This window comes from Ursus americanus, chromosome 25, assembly GCF_024610735.1.
Source record: "Ursus americanus isolate L20-20 chromosome 25, mUrsAme1.1.p, whole genome shotgun sequence".
In the NCBI taxonomy this organism is placed as follows: domain Eukaryota; kingdom Metazoa; phylum Chordata; class Mammalia; order Carnivora; family Ursidae; genus Ursus; species Ursus americanus.
Window position 1 is genome coordinate 15217528 of NC_142151.1, and position 19213 is coordinate 15236740.

The window sequence follows — 19213 nt, forward strand, 5'->3', positions numbered from 1 at the left end:
AGAATATGATAAAGGATGCAGATGAACAGCCAGGTGAAGAGATACATAGGAGAGGTCTATAAGTGTCCTGAGTGCAAAACCTCCTGTCCCCATGGCATTGGGTTGCATCGCCCTGTTAGCATGTAGATGTATTTGCCAATACAGGCACTCCTAATACTGTACGTTGAGGATTTTTATGGAGGCTTCAGTCCAAGTGCATTTACTCAATTTCTAGTCTCTCTCCCCTTCCCAGAGGATGAGGATTGGGGAAAAAAGTTCCAAGCTTCTAATCATGGCTTTGCTTGGTCTGTCTAATGATCAGCCCCCATCCTGAAGCTATTCAGAACTCCACAAAGAACTGCCTCGTTAGAACAAAAGCCACTCTTACCATCCAGGAAATTCCAAAGAATTTAGGAGCTCTGCGTCAGGAACCAGGGGGTAAAGTTCTATGCGTATGTATATGTGTGTGTATAATTATTATTAATACACAGCATTGAAATCAGAAAGGAAGAAGTAAAATGATCTCAGTTTGTAGATGACATGATCATATTTCTAGAAAACCCTAAAGACTCAAAAAACCAAACCAAACATTAGAACCAAGAAATGAATTCAGTAAAGTGGCAGCATACAAATCAACATACAAAAATCAGTACCATTTTTATACACAAACAAGAAATTATCTGAAAAGAAAATTAAGAAACAACCCCACTCATAATAAGTAAAAGAATGAAATATTTAGGAATAAACATAAAGAGATGAAAGATCTGTACAACAAAATTATAAAACATTGATGAAGAAAATTAGAGACACAGATAAATGGAAAGACAACCTATGTTCATGAATTGAAAGAATACTGTTAAAATGTCCATACTACCCAACGTGATCTACAGATTCAATGCAAATGCAGTCCCTATCAAAATCCCAATGGCATTCTTTAAAGAAATAGAAAAACAATCCTAAAATTTATATGAAACCATGTAAGACTCTGAATAGCTAAAGAAATCTTGAGAAAGAACAAAACTGGAGGTATCGAATGTCCTGAATTAAAAATATATTATGAAGCTATAGTAATCAAAACAGTGTGGTACTGGCATAAAACTATATTTATAGACCAGTGGGACAGAATAGACAACCCAGAAATAAAATCACACACTATGATCAATTGGTCATTGACAACGGTGCCAAGTACATACAATGGGGAAAGGATGTGTCTTCAATAATGGTGTTGGGAAAACTGGATTTCTACAGGCAAGGAATGAAACTGGACCCTTACCTCCCATCATCACCAAAAATCATCCATCAAATGCATGAATGGATAAAGAAAATGTGTTATATATGTTATAATAATTATAATATATATAATTACATTATATAGTTATGTATAAATATATGTATAAAATGTGTGTGTTTATATATGTATAGATATATATAGATATTCCACACAATGGAATATTATTCAGCCATGAGAAGGAAGGAAATGCTGCCATTTGCAACAGTATGGAGGAACTTAGAGGACATTATGCTGAATGAAATAAGCCAGACACACAAAGACAAATACATGAACTCACTTATATGAGGAATCTTGAAGAGTCAAACTCATAGAAGCAGAGAGTAGAATGGTATTTGCCAGGGACTGAGGGGAGAGGGAAATGAGGAGCTCTTGGCCAGGGAATACAAAGTTCCAGTTACAAAACACGAGCAAGTCTTGAAGATCTAATGTATAGCAATGTAACTATAGTTAACAATATCGTATTATATACATGAAATGTGCTAAAAGGATTAATCTTTTAAGTGTTCTCACCACACATACACACACACACACACACACACACACACGAAAGAAAATGGTAATTACATGTAGTGATGTCTGTGTTAACTATCTTGATTGCGGTGCTTACTTCACAATGTATACATATATCAAAACATCAAGTTGGAAATCTTAAATACATACAATTTTTATTTGTCAATTATACCTCAACACAGTTGGGGCAAAAAACTTAAAGTTTTGAAAAATAAGTGTTAACTAGCACTGTAACTTTTCCCCAGAAGTAACACAATTTCCAGTGTTAAAGTCACCAGATATAATACGTGAATTGCTGATAAATTCAATCAATCGAAGTGGTGGTGACCTTCCAAAATTTTTTTTGATGAAAGCTGAAGTGTAGCCATTCTTCAGGTCACTTGACTGGTCCTCTAGTCCACCTGATGACACCTTGGCACTGGGAGTTACCTCCCCCATTGCATGGCCTATAGGGAGAACGGATTTGCTCAGGACATGACTTGAGAGAGATCCTATGAGTGATTATGAGAAGTCTGTCTTCAGACCTCCTGCGATAGGACAGTGATCACCTGGTTTAACACTCCGGTTCCCCTGACTTAGCCTAGCTGGTTCTATTGTTCAACCCAAGTAGAATAAGAAATGCATTTTGGGTACTCAATAAACCAAGCCTCAACAGAAGGGATTAATAAAATTGAATGGTACTAGTTGTGATTCTCATCATTTTAAGTAGATGGGAACCTGAAGGATAGGCTGGTTCCAGAAATTTACTCAGTTATTGAAAACAACCAGAAGTTATGCTTCTGTTACCAGAAGCAGAGGGGAGAAATAGAGTGGTAACCACAAAGGGTAGGATTATGGGAGGATCTATTCATGTAACAATAAATGAGGAAGAACGACTAGTACTTTAGTCGACACGGGTTGACCAAAAAGGGATGAAGAATATCATGGCTGGATGGTGTTTGCCTCAAAGAAACAGAGGTTGGTTTTTAAAAAAAATGTGAAATTATGAAGTAGATAATGCATATAAAAGCAGAGTCTGCAATAAATATATACAAATTAAAAGAATAATAAAATGAACCCTCATGTACCTACATTATGGTTTAAGATACAAAATATCACCAGGGCCTTTGTACCTGTGTGTACCCCATCCCTAAGGTATCACCCCTCCTAATCTCCAGCATAGCCAGGAGATATAGGGAAGAGACCATGAAGAGATCAAAGATATTGAGGCATTTGTTGATCATGGTTTATCAGTATGGGATGAAACATGCTGAAAATGGGACACTAAAGACCCATGTCGATGGGATGGTTGATGTGGAAAAAGGCGGGTTCAATCATGGTGTCTCCTGAAGTCTCGGACTTCACAGAACTCAGCTTTGATTTAGAAGGGGGGGGATTATTTTATGCGGTGGGGTAGGTGGTGGTGGGTGACTGACAGAGGTCAGGAGGTCAGGAGTGGGTGTTCCCTGGAGGCTCATTGGATGTTAGGAAGACTGGAACACCGGGCTGCAGGAAGAAACATGGCCATCCCAAGGCCGATTCACCTCTGCTACGGGGAATGGTTTTATATGTTGCACATCTGGACTCCAAGCCAAGCTTGGGCTCGAACAGTGGTTTTCTAACTTAATTTGTTGCTGCTGCCACTTCCTATCATAGGAGAAAGAATCGATTTTTTGCTTTTGTTCGTTTGGTCTGGAAATTGCAAATGTGAACAAAAGCCATGTCGGGGGTGGGGGTGGGGGTGGGGAAGATGAGGTAGGTAACTACCCGGTGCTCTTAATTCAGATATGAAAACAGAAGGTACATGCAGTTCTGAGAATCCTCTGATTACAGCATGTAACCAGGAAAAGATTTCCAAACGGGAAGACCCAAGATAACAGCCCTTCCCGGGTCCTAAAACTGCTAGCACATAGATCGCAATTAAAGGGAGGCAGGTTTGCTGGGAGAGTTTCAAGGGTCAAAAGCAAATAATAAAACACCAGAGTTGTTAGAGTTAAAGACACACTCCTCAACAGGACACAAAACCTCTCAAAGGAAGGAGAAAAGAAGAGCAAGTACTCCACGTGGGAAGGGGAAACTGAGGAAGCTGCTCGCATGTGCCACTCTTTTTGTTTCTAGCAACATTTCGGGTCTCTCTTGCAGGCTTCCCGCTAAGCTCTCCTTCTCAGCTTCGGGACTGGAGGAGCATTGCATCCCCAAACTCCACAGCAGCCCGAGGCTTCCTCTGTCTTGTTATCTCAGCGGAGATGCAAAAACGAGTTTTTCAAAAGGAATTTTACCAACTAAGGGAACTAAAACATGACATTGTTTTTAGTAAGTACAAAGTTAGAAATTCTGATCTGAATTTATTAAGGAAAAAAATGGCAACAGTGACGTCTTCTTCTTTCTTTTTTTTTAAAAGATTTTATTTATTGATTTGACACAGAGAGAGAGAGAGCACAGGCAGGCAGAGAGGCAGAGGGAGAGGGAGAAGCAGGCTCCCCGCTAAGCAGAGAGCCCGATGTGGAGCTTGAGATCTGGGATCATGACCTGAGCCGAAGGCAGATGCTTAATTGACTAAGCCACCCAGGCACCCCAGTGATGTGTTTCTTAACTGATGACTGAATAGACTCATGAAATTAACAGAAAAACACACCGGATGCAGGGAGCCAGCAGTCTAGCGCTTCTGCTCCCTGTAGTGAAGTTGTTTGCTTATCAAGGGTCCCTTGTGTTTGTGTCCAAATTTGCCAAATTTACTTATGAAGTTATGTCCTCAATTAAATGTTATATAGTCTGATAAAAATACATATGAAAAATGTTGGAAATCTTAAAGGCAAATTACTAAGAAAATTGCTGTGGCAAGACTGCTATAAAACACTGGGGAATAACATAAAAAACCTAAAAATAATCTGTCTTTAGAGAATTTGTCAACTGTCTTCAAACAGCAAATAATGAAAATTGTAGAAAATACTCTAGGGGTTTGGTTTACTTCAGAAAGCTGATTCCGAGCTCCAATCAGGGGTTTCCCGCTCAAAGAAACTCCTTGGCCTAAGGCCAACCAATTGGCAAATAAGTGAACATCAATATGCTTTGACATAAAATTAAAAATTTTAAGGTATAAAGGTATACTTTTAAATGATTTCTGCCTTCACTGATTTTTTTTTTCCTACAAAGCAAATACTTCCTGGTCTTATTCACATAAGATAACATAATGCCAGATGGATTCAGGTAGCAAAAAGGCTATGAGGTTTTGCTGAGTCCTCAAGTGGTTTTGGAGATGCAAACCTTGGGAATTAGGCATAGGGAAATACAAATTGCTTTATATAATAAAATGAGGAAAATCTGAAGTTCCCAGGGCCAACCCAAGAAGAAGGGAGTAAGGAGGAGAGATGGAAAGAGGAACAAGCAAGATGGCGAGAGGCTGGAAGTGATATAGAAAAAAAATGGCTAGTGAGAAAGGCCTAGTGAGATGGGGCTGAAGACTTTTAAGAACAAAGATGTATAAAATAGAGGTTGCTTGTACTTTCCTTGAGGAAAAGATACCTCACTTTATCTCTACAGCTGATATTCACTGAGCGTTCTCTCATTGTTTTCAGCATTGGAGCTCTAGTGCGAATGAACAAATGTCTGCCTTTGTGATAACTGTATTCTAGTGGGAATTTAAAACTGATAAAACTGGTTAACTCTTCCCAAACCTTCAGTCAAGTCTGTGCCGCATACAGCTTGCCTAATTTGTGGGAATAATGGAAAGGTGCTTGGACGCATCCAGACTGATAGGGTAAGAACAGAAACAAGATGGCTAGGGGATTTGCGGATGCAGGAGTCTGAAGTCAGAGATGATCATGGGAACTCAAGACTTCAGGATTTAGTGAAATATTGGGGAGGAGTTTTAGACTTTCTACTAGTATGGATTGAGATTCAAAGTATTTTTGGATCAGTAGCGTGACCCTACTGATCTCTGAATCACTATCCTAGACTAGGGCTGTATATCCAAAGCCAACACCAGTGTCCGAGATGCGTCGGGCTGACAAGTTCGTTTCTTTGCCTTATCATACTCCTTTCCAGGAGTTTTCCCCTTCCCTATTCTAAGAGAAACTCTGTTTAATCCTTGAGACTGTCTTCCTCTCTCACCTTCCCAGGCCCATTTTGTACAGTACTCCTCTGCGCTCAGGAAGGGCTGGAGTAGGTGACTGTTACACACTTGCCAGGGGTAGTAAGAAATCTGTTGAATTTCCTAGTGACTCTTGGATTAGCTCCTCTGTCCAGGTGGCTGTGTTTGTAAGTAGTGTTGGAGTCAGTAGTAGTGTATCTCAGCCTGAACAACATCCGTGTTTCAGAAATGGCTTGATTTGTCTTCTCTTACCTCAAACACAACAGACAAAAAAAGGCACAGTCCATTTCCTAGGCTGCCAAAGAGGTGTTAGTTGGGCTGATGTTTCAGTCCTGAAAAAGAAACTCTGTATTTTCCTATAGAGAGGTCAGGTATCACTCTTTGTTTTTCTTCCCCGGGGTGGCTGAGGGATTACTTCCTCATTGTTATATGGGTTAAAATAATAGCTTGGGAAAGAAGGAAAGAAGACAGTGATCAGTTCCCTGAAGTTTAAACTCCTCATGACCAGAGACTGCTGGTTTTATTTATTGATGCCTCCTTAGTAGGTGGTTGGAAAGGCAGGAAAAGCATTTAAAGAACAGAATGGTATATCTGAGGTAAAGAAGAGCTTCTCTGAGTTCCAGGAAGTAGTTTGATATTCTTAAACAAAACCCCGAAAACCCACAAAACTTGGAGCCGGATTTTGAATCTTGTTTTGGCTATTTCCTAAGCATGTGAACTTGGGCAGATTACCTAAATTTGCTGATCTTTGTTTTTCTCACTTCTAAAATAAATTGAATTTCTCTTCTAACCAATAAGCCTGAGCAGCAACCCTTGCTGGAATTTGGCCATGGATCGATGTACCAGATGATTGATGGGGTTTGCCCAAACAATATCCACTTACCTGGTGTTGAAGAGCCACGTTGGAGGTAACTCATTCTCGGGGACACTGCCAATCATTGAACCGTAGAGCTTAGTTGCCATATTACTCAAATCTGTTTCCGGACCAGCCCATAAATGCATGTTTCAGTTCAGGGGAGAGAAAAAGCCTGGAATGAACAAGTGGAAGAGCAATGTGACACTTGGTAGACTATTCAGTATCATTTCCTAGCGGCCCCGTAATAGACTCCATCCCATAACAGAGAGGGATGTTATTCCCCACTTGGCCAAAGATGGGCACACTGCTCTGGCACTCTGAGGACCCCGCATGGTTGTGTCAGGGCCTGGTGGAGCTGTGGCAGCACCCAGACAGGGACTTCTGTGTGTTAGCAAATTGTACCTGCCAGAGGGCAGGACCCACCGGAGACCCTCATGAGCTGTGGACCTGTAGCCATAGGCAGCACAAGTAGGCTTATTGGACAATATGCAAGACATGCCTAGCAATTTTTAGAAACACGGGAGCAACAAGTAAAAATTAAGTTACTACTATTTTTGTGAACTTTGCAGATTCCACTGTGGAGAAGTTTGGGCTATTAAATTAGAAAATGCTATTATAAAGTTCTTGTCACACACTCAGTCCTCAACAAGTGTTAGTTATTCCCGGTGCCGTTCTCTAAATAGCAGAATTGATTAATCTTTCCTTTGTGCCACTTCTGTGCACAGTAGGTATCTCTTCTCTCACTTCCATTAAAATTGTATTTAATTGAAGTTAATTGAAAAATTTAAGCATATGCCAGCTTTACTATGTTAGAAAAAAAATGATAGTAGGAAGAAATTTCAGTTGTATCCAAGAAATGATGATATGGCTAGATGTGGTTTAGAAATTATCCTTAGGGGCGCCTGGGTGGCGCAGTCGTTAAGCATCTGCCTTCGGCTCAGGGCGTGATCCCAGAGTCCTGGGATCGAGCCCCGCATCGGTCTCCCTGCCCCGCTGGGAGCCTGCTTCTTCCTCTCCCACTCCCCATTTGTGTTCCCTCTCTCGCTGGCTGTCTCTCTCTGTTAAATAAATAAATAAAATCTTAAAAAAAAGAAAGAAAGAAAGAAAGAAAGAAATTATCCTTAAAACAAATATTTGGAAATCTACTACATTTATTTAGATACACTTCTTTATTGCCTGAAGTATATTTACAGTGAACCAGGATATATTTGAAAGAAAGAAATAGAAGTTCTGAAATATAGAGTGGTAGATATTCCTTTCCATGAGGAAAAATTAATTTTCAAAGGTGTAAAACTTGGCAAAATTATTTGAAGGATGAACAAATGCCTGATGAAATAGGATTGGATTTAAAGTGATAAGAAGATCAAGGGGGGAAAAAAAGTCTTTTTAATCCTTCAAGATTGCAAAAATTAGTTGCTAAAGACACAATATATCAAGTTCCCGAAAGGCACAATATATTAAATGGAACCACATTGCACACGTATCATTTTTCTTTTAAAACTTGAAAGAACTTTTATAGCTTTGGTATTGGAATAAAATATAAAATATCAGTTTTGACTTTACAGTTATGTTATTTTTGTATTTCAGAGCCAAGATTCTTTTCTCTCAGGTCTCAAACATCTTTATAGGCTTTTAAATTCTCAGAGATCTAGACAGTGATTAAATGACCCTGATAAGTAAGGGTGTAAAATAGTGAGAAAGATGCCAAGCCCATTTACAGCCGGCACCCACAACATTCCGGTGAAATAAAAAGCAAGAGTGTTTGAGGTGTTCGCCAGAGAAGCAGAAGCTAAATCAACAAAACAAAGTACAAAGCTATAGATTTGTCTGGAAAGAAAATACAATCACACTGATTATGGGAACGTGGGAGCCTGTGAGAAGTCTTGGCAAAATTTTAAAGAGAGAGCTTTAAGGGTACATGGAAACATAAACACAAACTTAGCAGGAATGATAACAATGAGGCAAGAGGTTTGGATTTTATTATGAGAAAATGGAAGTTTATCAAGTTTCTGGTGTTATTTATTGCTATATAATGTGTGTGGTGCTGCTGATGGAAACGAGTTTAATTTTAAAAAGGGAGTCAGAGACGACAGCAGTTGAGATACAAGTTTCAAATTTTCCCTGTTCAAGTTAAAGGATTCCTGAAATGGTATATGCAGATGAAGAATAAGAAATTCCCCAGTTGGGGGGCGCCTAGGTGGCGCAGCTGTTAAGCGTCTGCCTTTGGCTCAGGGCGTGATCCCAGAGCTCCTGGGATCGAGCCCCACATCGGGCTCCTCCACTGGGAGCCTGCTTCTTCCTCTCCCACTCCCCCTGCTTGTGTTCCCTCTCTTGCTGGCTGTCTCTCCCTCTGTCAAATAAATAAAATCTTTAACAAAAAACAAAAAACAAAAGAAATTCCCTAATCGGAACATGTGAAAAGCATGGTGAAGGATGGAGAGGGTTGAGGACCTAGGCTAGAAGCTCAGGAAAGATGAATGGAAGAAAAGGATGAAAATACGAAGGTCTGAGCAGGGGACAGAGTTGGACTTCATCAAACTGGCTTTGCCTCCTCTGCTGATAACATTTCACTTAAAAGATTTCTATCTATGAGGCAGACAACAAACAAATAGCATATCTATATTTAACATATACATTATTGGGCTTGAAGAAAAGAGAGCCTGAAAAATCACGGGAGGGTCACTGAAGTACAAGTGGGAGGAAGCTTAGATGGCGTAAGGATTAACATCTGCCTTTCATTGAGCACTACTGGGCACTTGCTACTCTAACTGCCCTGTTTATAGTCATTATTTAATTGACTCCCAACCATATTTGGGGGAGCTTTATTATCTCTATTTTATGGAGGAAGGAAGCTCTTTGTGTCCAAGATCACACATGTGCTAAGTGATAGAGCCAGAATTTGGATGGATTTTGCCACACTCCGGGAGCAAAGCTCTTTTTCCTCTGAGCCTATTAACAGAGACTGGGGGTTGGGAGCTGGCTCCAAGGCAAGAAATTAGACAAACTCAAATAACAAAGAAAGAATTTAGAATTTAACCAAATTATGGAAGTAGCCAAAGTATCCATCAATAAATGGATAAATAAGATGTGGTGTGTGTGTGTGTGTGTGTGTGTATACACGAACTTTATATATATAAAATAGAATATTATTCAGCCATAAAAAGAATGAAATCTTGCTATTTGCAGCAGACCTAGAGAGTAAAATGCTAAGTGAAATAAGTCAGAGAAAGACCAATACCATATGATTTCACTCATATATGGAATTTTAAAAAAATATATTTATTTATTTTAGAGAGAAGGGGGGGAAGGGGCAGAGGGAGAGGGAGAGAGAGAGAGAGAATCTCAAGAGAAACTATGTTGAGCATGAAGGCTGATTCAGGGATTGATCTCACGACCTTGAGATCATGACCTGAGCCGAAACCGAGAGTTGGATACTCAACCAATTGAGCCACCCAGGAGCCCCGCATATGTGGAATTTAAGAAACAAAATGAAGAAAAAAGAGACACACCAAAAAACAGACTCTTAAATTTAAAAATTCTATTTTTTTTAAAAGATTTTATTTATTTGACACAAAGAGAGAGAGCATAAGCAGGGGAAGGATCAGGCAGAGGGAGAGGGAGAAGGAGGCTCCCCGCTGAGCAGGGAGCCCGATGCAGGGCTCAATCCCAGGACCGTGGGATCATGACCTGAGCCAAAGGCAGATGCTTAACTAACTGAGCCACCCAGGGACTCCCAGACTCTTAAGTATAAAGAACAAATTGGTGGTTGCCAAAGGGGAGATGGGTGGGGGGATGGGTGAAATAGGAAAAGGGGATTAAGAATAAACTTATCTTGATGAACACTGAGTAATACATAAGATTGTTGAGTCACTATATTGTATACCAGAAACTAATATAACACTGTATGTTAATTATACTAGAATTAAAATAAAATTTAAAAAAGAAAACATAAACAAGTTAATTTGTTATTTAATAACAACTTTAAGTGCCTTACATATTAACATCGATATATTTTAATGGAAAAAACTGTATTTTCTAAAACAAAAAAAGTTGATGGGAATTATGGCATTGTTTTTAATAGAAGACAGCTGGATTCTTTTTTTTTTAATAAGCAACAAAAATTTATTTCTTGCAGTGCCTGGGTGGCTCAGTCAGTTAAGCATTCAACTCTATTTATTTATTTAAATTCAATTAATTAACGTATAGCATATTACTAGTTTCAGAGGTAGAGTTCAGTGATTCATCAGTTGCATAGAACACCGAGTGCTCATTACATCAAGTGCCCTCCTTAATGCCCATCCCCCAGTTACCCCATCCCTCCACCCCATCCCTCTACCTTCCCTCCAGTAACCCTCAGTTTGTTTCCTAGAGTTAAGAGTTTCTTATGGTTTGTCTCCCTCTCTGATTTTGTCTTAGACAGCTGAGTTCTTATATCTACTTCTGCATTCAATCTTTTGACTACTTTTGGTTGAAGTATATGAAGAAAACCTGGCCTCACGAAATACATAGCTAAAAAGTGGGAGGAATATTTTAATAGCCTTTTCAGATATTTGCAGATAGTCTGTTTCTATACCCAAACTTGACATGCGGTAGTTTCTTTTCTTTTCTTTTCTTTTCTTTTCTTTTCTTTTCTTTTCTTTTCTTTTCTTTTTTTTTTAAGATTTATTTATTTATTTTAGAGAGAGAAAGATAGAGCGTGAGCTGGGGCGGGGGGTAAGAGGGAAAAGGAGAGAGAGAATCTCAAGCAGACTCCCCACTGATCATGGAACCTAACACAGGGTTCCATCTCACGACCCTGAGATCATGACCTGAGCCGAAATCAAGAGTTGGACACTCAACTGAGCCACCGAGGTACGCCTGACAAGTGATAGTTTCTTAAATGTTTGTTGCAATTTGAAATCTGGAACTGTATCAAGGAACTCTGATACTCTGATATATTAAAATCTATTGGGGTACCTTACACACATCATGAATTGGTTAATTTGGAAAATATTTACAGTTAAGCAGATCTTTCAAATGTTAACACATTTCATTATCACATTTCAATATCAAAATAATACATTTGTTCTATCATCCTTGATCTCATTAAAAAGGTCAGTATCAGGAAGATGTCAAGCTCATAGTAGCTGATCCAAGTTTTCTGAAATTTTAGTTTACTCGTGTGCTCAAATGTCTTCATTGGTAACAAATACTGGCAGTGTGGTTTTGAGGTGACAAGCTCATTGGATTATGTCTGCTAACCCCCTAAGTCTGAATAACCATAATTTTTATTTCAAGTACAAATGGTTTCCACAAAAAGGTGACTAGTTCAGCTTGCACCTAAATTATACACATGATAGGTGGTGAGTGAAGAATATAATGACCATTAGTATCATTGGGGGATTTGTGCTGAGGTTACTGTAGTCTTACCTACCATTGCTTTTGAGCTATTAACACTAATGTCAACAAAAGAGAAAAGAAGAAAAGGCAAATGTCATGTTAGTATTCCTATGAAAATAGTTTTATCTTTGCTGACCCCTTAAAGCCTCTTGTGGACCCTCACCCAAATGCACCAGACTTCGAGAAATATCATCTTGCCACATTGCAGGTCTCATCTCCTATCACTCTGTGCCTTGGTTAGAACGTTCCACCCACTTGAGGGTGTTTGCCTTAGCGGTTCCCTCTGCCTGCGGCTCTCCACAAGATGGTGTCCTTACTGTGATCAGATTTCAGCGCAAATGGCACCTCCTAGAGGCATTTTTGATTACTCAGTTTAAAAGACACCTCTTTCCCCTAGTCATTCTCTATTATATTACCTTGCTTTATTTTCTTTATAAGAGTTATCATCATTTAATACTATCTTGTTAATTAATGAATTAATTTGCTTTGCCATTAGAATTCAAGCTCTATTAATTCAAGGAATTAAGCTGTGTTACTCATTTCTGTATCTCCATCTCCCCAAACAATGTAGTCAAACTTTGATAAAAATTTCTTAAATAAATACATTTTTAAAGGACCTTGAGGAATTAAAAAAGGTGGATTTGGCAGTAATTTGAAAAGTACAAAGCCTTATAAAGGTGGTTTATTATAGTTTTCAACATTTATTTCCTGATGACCATAATCTCCTGACAATTATTTCCCATTTTTAAATAATTACAATCAGACTTTAATATTGTCTTCAAACAAATATAGAACTCGCATTCTTCTATTTTCCCCTTCTCATTATTACACTTGGGTGAAGTGTAAAATATTTTAAAATATAAATGAAGATGCTAGAAAGACACTTAATATAAACCTCTTTACTTGTAAAAAAAAAAAAATTTCTTCCATGATGTCTTTAGGAGGTAGTGTAAAGGTTGAAGACTATAATCAAACTCGGGGATATCTGAAATCTTTACTATAATGAGAGTTATTCAAGAACATGGTTAGTCTGCCCTTTTATTCATATCTTTTTTTTTTTTAAAGATTTTATTTATTTATTTGACAGAGAGAGACAGCCAGCGAGAGAGGGAACACAAGCAGAGGAAGTGGGAGAGGAAGAAGCAGGCTCCCAGCGGAGGAGCCCGATGTGGGACTCGATCCCGGAACGCTGGGATCACGCCCTGAGCCGAAGGCAGACGCTTAATGACTGCGCCACCCAGGTGCCCCCCTTTTATTCATATCTTTACAGATATATCTAAATGAAGTTTTACAATTATATACATAAGAATATTGTACATTATTTATAAGAATTATCCATAATGCCTATATACTTGTTATTATAAGTAAATTGCAAATCATATTTAAATCTGTAATTGTTTGTGGATAGAAATTTAAAGGTTTTTATATTGATCTTATATCTGACAACCTTGCTAAACTCTTTTATTACATATTAATGTAGTAGATAAAATAAATTTTCTGTATATGAAAACATTGTTTACTAAATGATATTTTTCTCTTTTCTCTTTTTTTATGTTGTTTTAAACAGGAGTAGGGAGATTGTGCATTTTAGTTTGCCTATATGTGAAGGTAAGACAGTTTTAATATGATTTCCCCTCCTTTCTTATTTCCTGTTTTCACCTAACAGTATATGTCTTGCTATGTTTCTTATTTTAAAGACAATAATGCTTTTTAACATTTTACCATTAAGTGTGATGTTCACGCTAAGGATTTAGTTTTGATGTTATTTTATTTAGATTTTTAAATCATGTTAGCGATATTTTCTTCTATTTCAAGTTTTCCCAGTTTTTAATCATAAAGCAATGCTTTAATTGTATTATGTTTCTGCATCTATTGAAATGATCAAATGCTTTTTCTACTTTTATTTTTTTTTTAAAGATTTTATTTATTTATGTGACAGAGAGACAGCCAGCAAGAGAGGGAACACAGCAGGGGAGTGGGAGAGGAAGAAGCAGGCTCCTAGCCGAGGAGCCTGATGTGGGACTTGATCCCGGAACGCCAGGATCACGCCCTGAGCCGAAGGCAGACGCTCAACACCTGCGCTACCCAGGCGCCCCATCTACTTTTATTTTTTAATGAGAAAATTATATCAGCATATTTTCTCATGTTGAACTATTCCTGCACTATTTGCATTCCTGGAATATATCCCACTTGGTCATAATATATTTATTTTCTTATTTATACATTGCGAGATTTGGTTTGCTAATATTTTACTTGGATTTTTGCAGCTATGTCTTGAGTGACATTGGTCTGTAATTTACCTTCATAGTATGAGAAAGGACTATTTTTGTCTGGTTTGGGGTGTCAAGGTTGTACAAATCTCATGAGTTGAAATATATTATTTCTCTTTTTATTCCTTGAAGGAGTTTGTATAAGACGGGAATGATCTGTTTTTAAGTGTTTATGTAGGGTATGTTCTGTAAAACAAACATAAAAATATAAAAATCACAAGGAAAGCTAGTTTTTTCCTCCTCATTAGAATTAAGAACTTCTACTCATCAAGTGCACTCTAAAGAGAGTGAAAATACAACTCAGAGAAATAACTGTACTAAAGATTAATATGTGCAGATTACCTTAAAACATCTACAAATAGGGGCGCCTGGGTGGCTTAGTCGGTTAAGCAGCTGCCTTCAGCTCAGGTCATGATCTCAGGGTTCTGGGACTGAGCTCCACGTCGAGCTCCCTGCTCAGAGGGGAGCCTGCTTCTCCCTCCCCCTCTGCTGCTCTGCCTGCTTGTGCTCTCTCTCTCACTCTCTCTCAAGTAAATTAATAAAATCTTAAAAAAAACCCAAACATCTACAAATCAATACGAAACAAGCAATGAAATATAAAAACGATCTATATAACTTCATTCTAATCATTGTCCCCTCTATTCTGCTCCATCCACTTTATATAGGTAACAATTTTTATTAGTTTTACTTTAATTATTCCAGGTTTTTAAATACATAGATGAATATATACATATATGTTCTATTTAACCTACTTACTTATCTACTAACATCACTTAATGGTAAAAATCCTAGAAGTATTTCCACATCTGTGCATAGAGATTTTGTTCATTCTTATTTTTAAAATAGCTGCACAGTATTTCATCCTGTAGATTTTGTGTTTATATTGTAAGAGGCAGTCTCTGATGTTATGAACATGGATTTTCCCCTGTCTTTGGCTGTTAGAAATACTGCTAAAAAGAATAACCTGGTGCACGTGTTATTGTACTGTTGTGTAAGTGCTTATGAGAAATAGATTCCCAGAAGGGAGATATTTGGGTCCAAGAGTAAATGCAAGCTATAGTTTTAGTGGACATCGCTAGATTACATACTTTGGCCTTACGTCATGTGAGGCAATCCCACCTAGAATATGTGAGAGTACCTGGTTCTTCACAGCCCCTCATACAGAATCTGTTGTTCAACTTTTAGACTTTGGGTTATTTAATAGGTGAGAAATTGTATTTCAGTAGAGTTCTAATCATATTGCTCTTATTAAAAGTCATGTTAAGGGGTGCCTGGGTGGCTCAGTTGGTTTAAGCATCTACCTTCAGCTCAGGTCATGATCCGAGGGTCCTGAGATTGAGCCCCACATCGGGCTCCCTGCTCAGCAGGGAGTCTGCTTCTCCCTCTGCCTCTGCCCCTCCCCCTGCTCATGCTCTCTCTCTTGCTCTCTCTCAAATAAATGAATAAAATCTTTCAAAAAAAAGTTATGTTAAGAATCTTTTTAGAATTTTAAAAATTTTCACTAACTATACAATTTTAGGGTGACAGGACTCTGAAGACATAGTCTCCTGTCTGACTTCCATTGACCTTGTCAAGAAGTCATCTGTTTAGTCATGATTCTTTTTTTTTTTTAAGATTTTATTTATTTACTTGACACAGAGAGAGAAGTGAGCACAAGCAGAGGGAGAAGCAGTGGAAGGGGGAGAGGGAGAAGGAAAGAATCTCTAGCAGACTCTATGCCGAGCCCCTTCTGGGGCTCAATCCCAGATCCCACCACCCTGAGATCCTGACCTGAGCCGAAACCAAGAGTCGGATGCCCAACCAGCTGAGCCACCCAAGCATCCCAATCATGATTCTTTTTAATTTTCTTTCTAAAGGTTTTAAAAAATCATCTTTTTGTCTTTTGGGTTCTACAGTTCTACCACAAAGTTCTAGGTAATTTCTTTTTATTTTTCTATTTGGGATTCACCGATAATCCTGATTATAAGCATTGGTTTCTTTGATCATTCCTGGATAGTGCTAACTAGTAGCTCTTCAAATATTCTCATTTTCTCTATTCTTTCCTTTTAAAGATCTATTGGAGGTATACCTTCTTATTTTGTTTCTATAGCTCTCAATACCACTTTCATATTGTTTTATTTTTCCGTATCTGTGGGTAATTTCTTCAAATTCATCTTCTAGCTCTCCAAATCTTTTTTCAGCTATGCCAAAGACACGCTTAACCTGTACATTAACAGTTTATATTTAGGAGCTGTAATTTTAATTTCTCTAAGGTTTAGCTTTTTTACCCTAACTTACTAAATAAGTTTTGGTAGTTTATTTTATCTTTATCATGTTTTCAAACCCCTCTTTTATTTTTTATTTTATTTTTTTAAAAAAGATTTTATTTGATTATTTGACAGAAAGAGAGCACAAGTAGGGGAAGCAGCAGGCAGAGGGAGAGAAAGGAGCAGGCTCCCTGCTGAGCCTGACACGGGGCTTGATCTCAGGACCCCGGGATCATGACCTGAGCCAAAGGTAGTGGCTTAACAACTGAGCCACCCAGGTGCCCCTGAAACCCCTCTTTCACTAGAAAAATAAAATTTATTATTCTTGTAGTGTGTGTGCAGAATCTGGAGTGCTATTCCCTGTTTCATTCTTGATACTAGTAATTTCTCTTTTCCCCTATTTTCTTTATAAGTGTTGCTAGAATTTTGTCAATTTTATTGATCTTTTCAGTAATCGTTACCTTGATTTCTATACTATTCTGTTTTTAATTTCATTCATTTCTTGCTCTTATTCTTAATTGTTTTTTTCCATCCACCTGATTTGAATTTACTTTGCTCTTCTTTTTCTATGTGAAAGCTTGTTGGTTTTATTTTTTCTAAAGTATTCATTTAATGTTATAAGTTTCCCTTTTAGCAATGCTTTAGCTATATCCCATAAATTGATGTATTTCCATTTTCTTTCAATTCAATGCATTTTTAAATTTTCTTGAGGTTTCCAATTTGAAAGAGAACCATGTAGAAGTGTATTGTTTAGTTTTCGAGTGTTTGGAGATTTTCTTGTTTTCTTTCTGCTGTTGATTTTTAGTTTGATTCCTAATGGTCAGAAAACATACTCTGTATGATTTAAATTTTAAAACATATTTTGAAGTTTGTTTGATGGCCCAGGATATGACTTATCTTGATACATACTCCATGAGCACTTGAAAATAATGTGGTTTTTCTGTTGTTGTTGGGTGGAGTGTTCTATAAATGTTGATAAGATCTTGTTGTTTGATGGCGCTATTGACTTTCATATCTTTGCTAATTCTCTTTCTAGTTGTTCTATCAATTATTGAAGGAGGGACGTTGAAGTTTCTAGTTATGATTGGAGATTTGTCTGTTTTTCCTTTCTTTTCCATTTGTTTTTGCTGCACACATTTTTTCAGTTATGTGGTGCACACACATTTAGGATTAAGATGTCTTCTTAGTGGATTAGCACTTTTATCATTATATTATGTTCCTCTGGCTCTGGTGCGGTTTCTTTTTTCTTTTTTTTTTGGCTTTGAAGTTCACTTTATCTGATAGTAATATAATCTTTTATGCTTTCTTTTAATTAATATTTGTGTGATAGAAATGTTTGCATCCTTTTACTTTCAACCTGCCTTTACCTTTATATTTGAAATAGGTTTCTTTAAATATCATAGTCCTATTTTTTTATTATGTTATGTTAGTCATCATAGAGCACTTCATTAGTTTTTGATGTAGTGTTCCATGATTCACTGTTTGCGTATAACACCCAGTGCTCCTTGCGCTATGTGCCCTCCTTAATATCCATCAGCGGGCTGACCCATCCTCCTGCCCCTTTCCCTCTGAAACCCTCAGTTTGTTTCCCGGAGTCCACAGTCTCTCATGGTTCATCTCCCCCTCTTCATTTTCCCCTTCCTTCTCCTAATGTCCTCCATGCTATTCCTTATGTTCCTCATATAAGTGAAACCATATGATAATTGTCTTTTTCTGCTTGACTTATTTCACATAGTCTTATTTTCAAGTCTCTTCTGCCAAGCTTATTTTTAATTTGTTTATTTGGACCATTTACATTTGATGTAATTACTGATATGTTAGAGCTAACTCTGTCATTTTTTGTATTTGTTTTCTATATGTTCTCTCTGTTTTTATTTTTTGTGTTTTATTTTTCTTGTCTTTCTGTGCATTTCTTGAAGGTCTGTAGAATTCTATTTTGGCTTATCTATAGTGTTTTCAAGAGTATCTCATGTATAACTTTTTTTAAGGTTGCTCTAGGTATTACATACGCATAACTTACCATAGTCTACTAATGTCAATGTTTGATCAGATCAAGTGAGTAACAAACACACTCATTTACATTCTTTTATCCTCCCCCATTCATAATATAATTGTCTTAAATATTTACTCTACATATATATTTGGAACCACATTACATAGTGTTATAATTTTTGTTTCAACCATCAAACATATTTTAGGAAACCCAAGAGAAAAACCCTATTGTAATTATTCATATTTTGCTTACCATGTTCTTTCTTCCCATGTGATATTTTATAATTCCTTCAATTGTTTTAAGTTTAGAGAACTTGAGTCATTATTTTAGAGTGGGTCTGCTGGTGACAAATTATACTAGTGTTCCTTAACTTGAGAATATCTTGAGTTCCCATTCATCCTTAAGCGTATTTTTGCTGTATCTAGAATTCTGGTTTGTCAGTTCTTTTCTTTCAGCACTTGAAAATTGTGCCAACTTCTTCTGGCTTTCATAGTTTCTGATGCAAAATGTGTGTCTTTGGAATTTTCTCCTAAATATAACATGTCATATCTCCCTCACTGCTTTAAAGAAGTTTTGTCTTGAGTGTTCAGGAGTTTTACTTTAATGTGCCTTGGTAGAAA

The 19213-nt window shown here is 37.5% G+C and overlaps 1 protein-coding gene across 1 annotated transcript in view; it reads right to left on the reverse strand.

Moving 5' to 3' along the window:
- Nucleotides 1–1644: 1644 nt before the first annotated feature.
- The window catches only part of H4C16 (H4 histone 16), a 55740-nt gene continuing 38171 nt past the window's right edge, over nucleotides 1645–19213 (reverse strand). Inside the window, exons 6-7 of the mRNA XM_087855650.1 lie at nucleotides 6733–6877; nucleotides 1645–2226 (exon numbers count right to left, since the gene is read on the reverse strand). The gene's annotated coding sequence lies outside the window, so the exon portion shown is untranslated. The remainder of the gene's footprint in view (nucleotides 2227–6732; nucleotides 6878–19213) is intronic.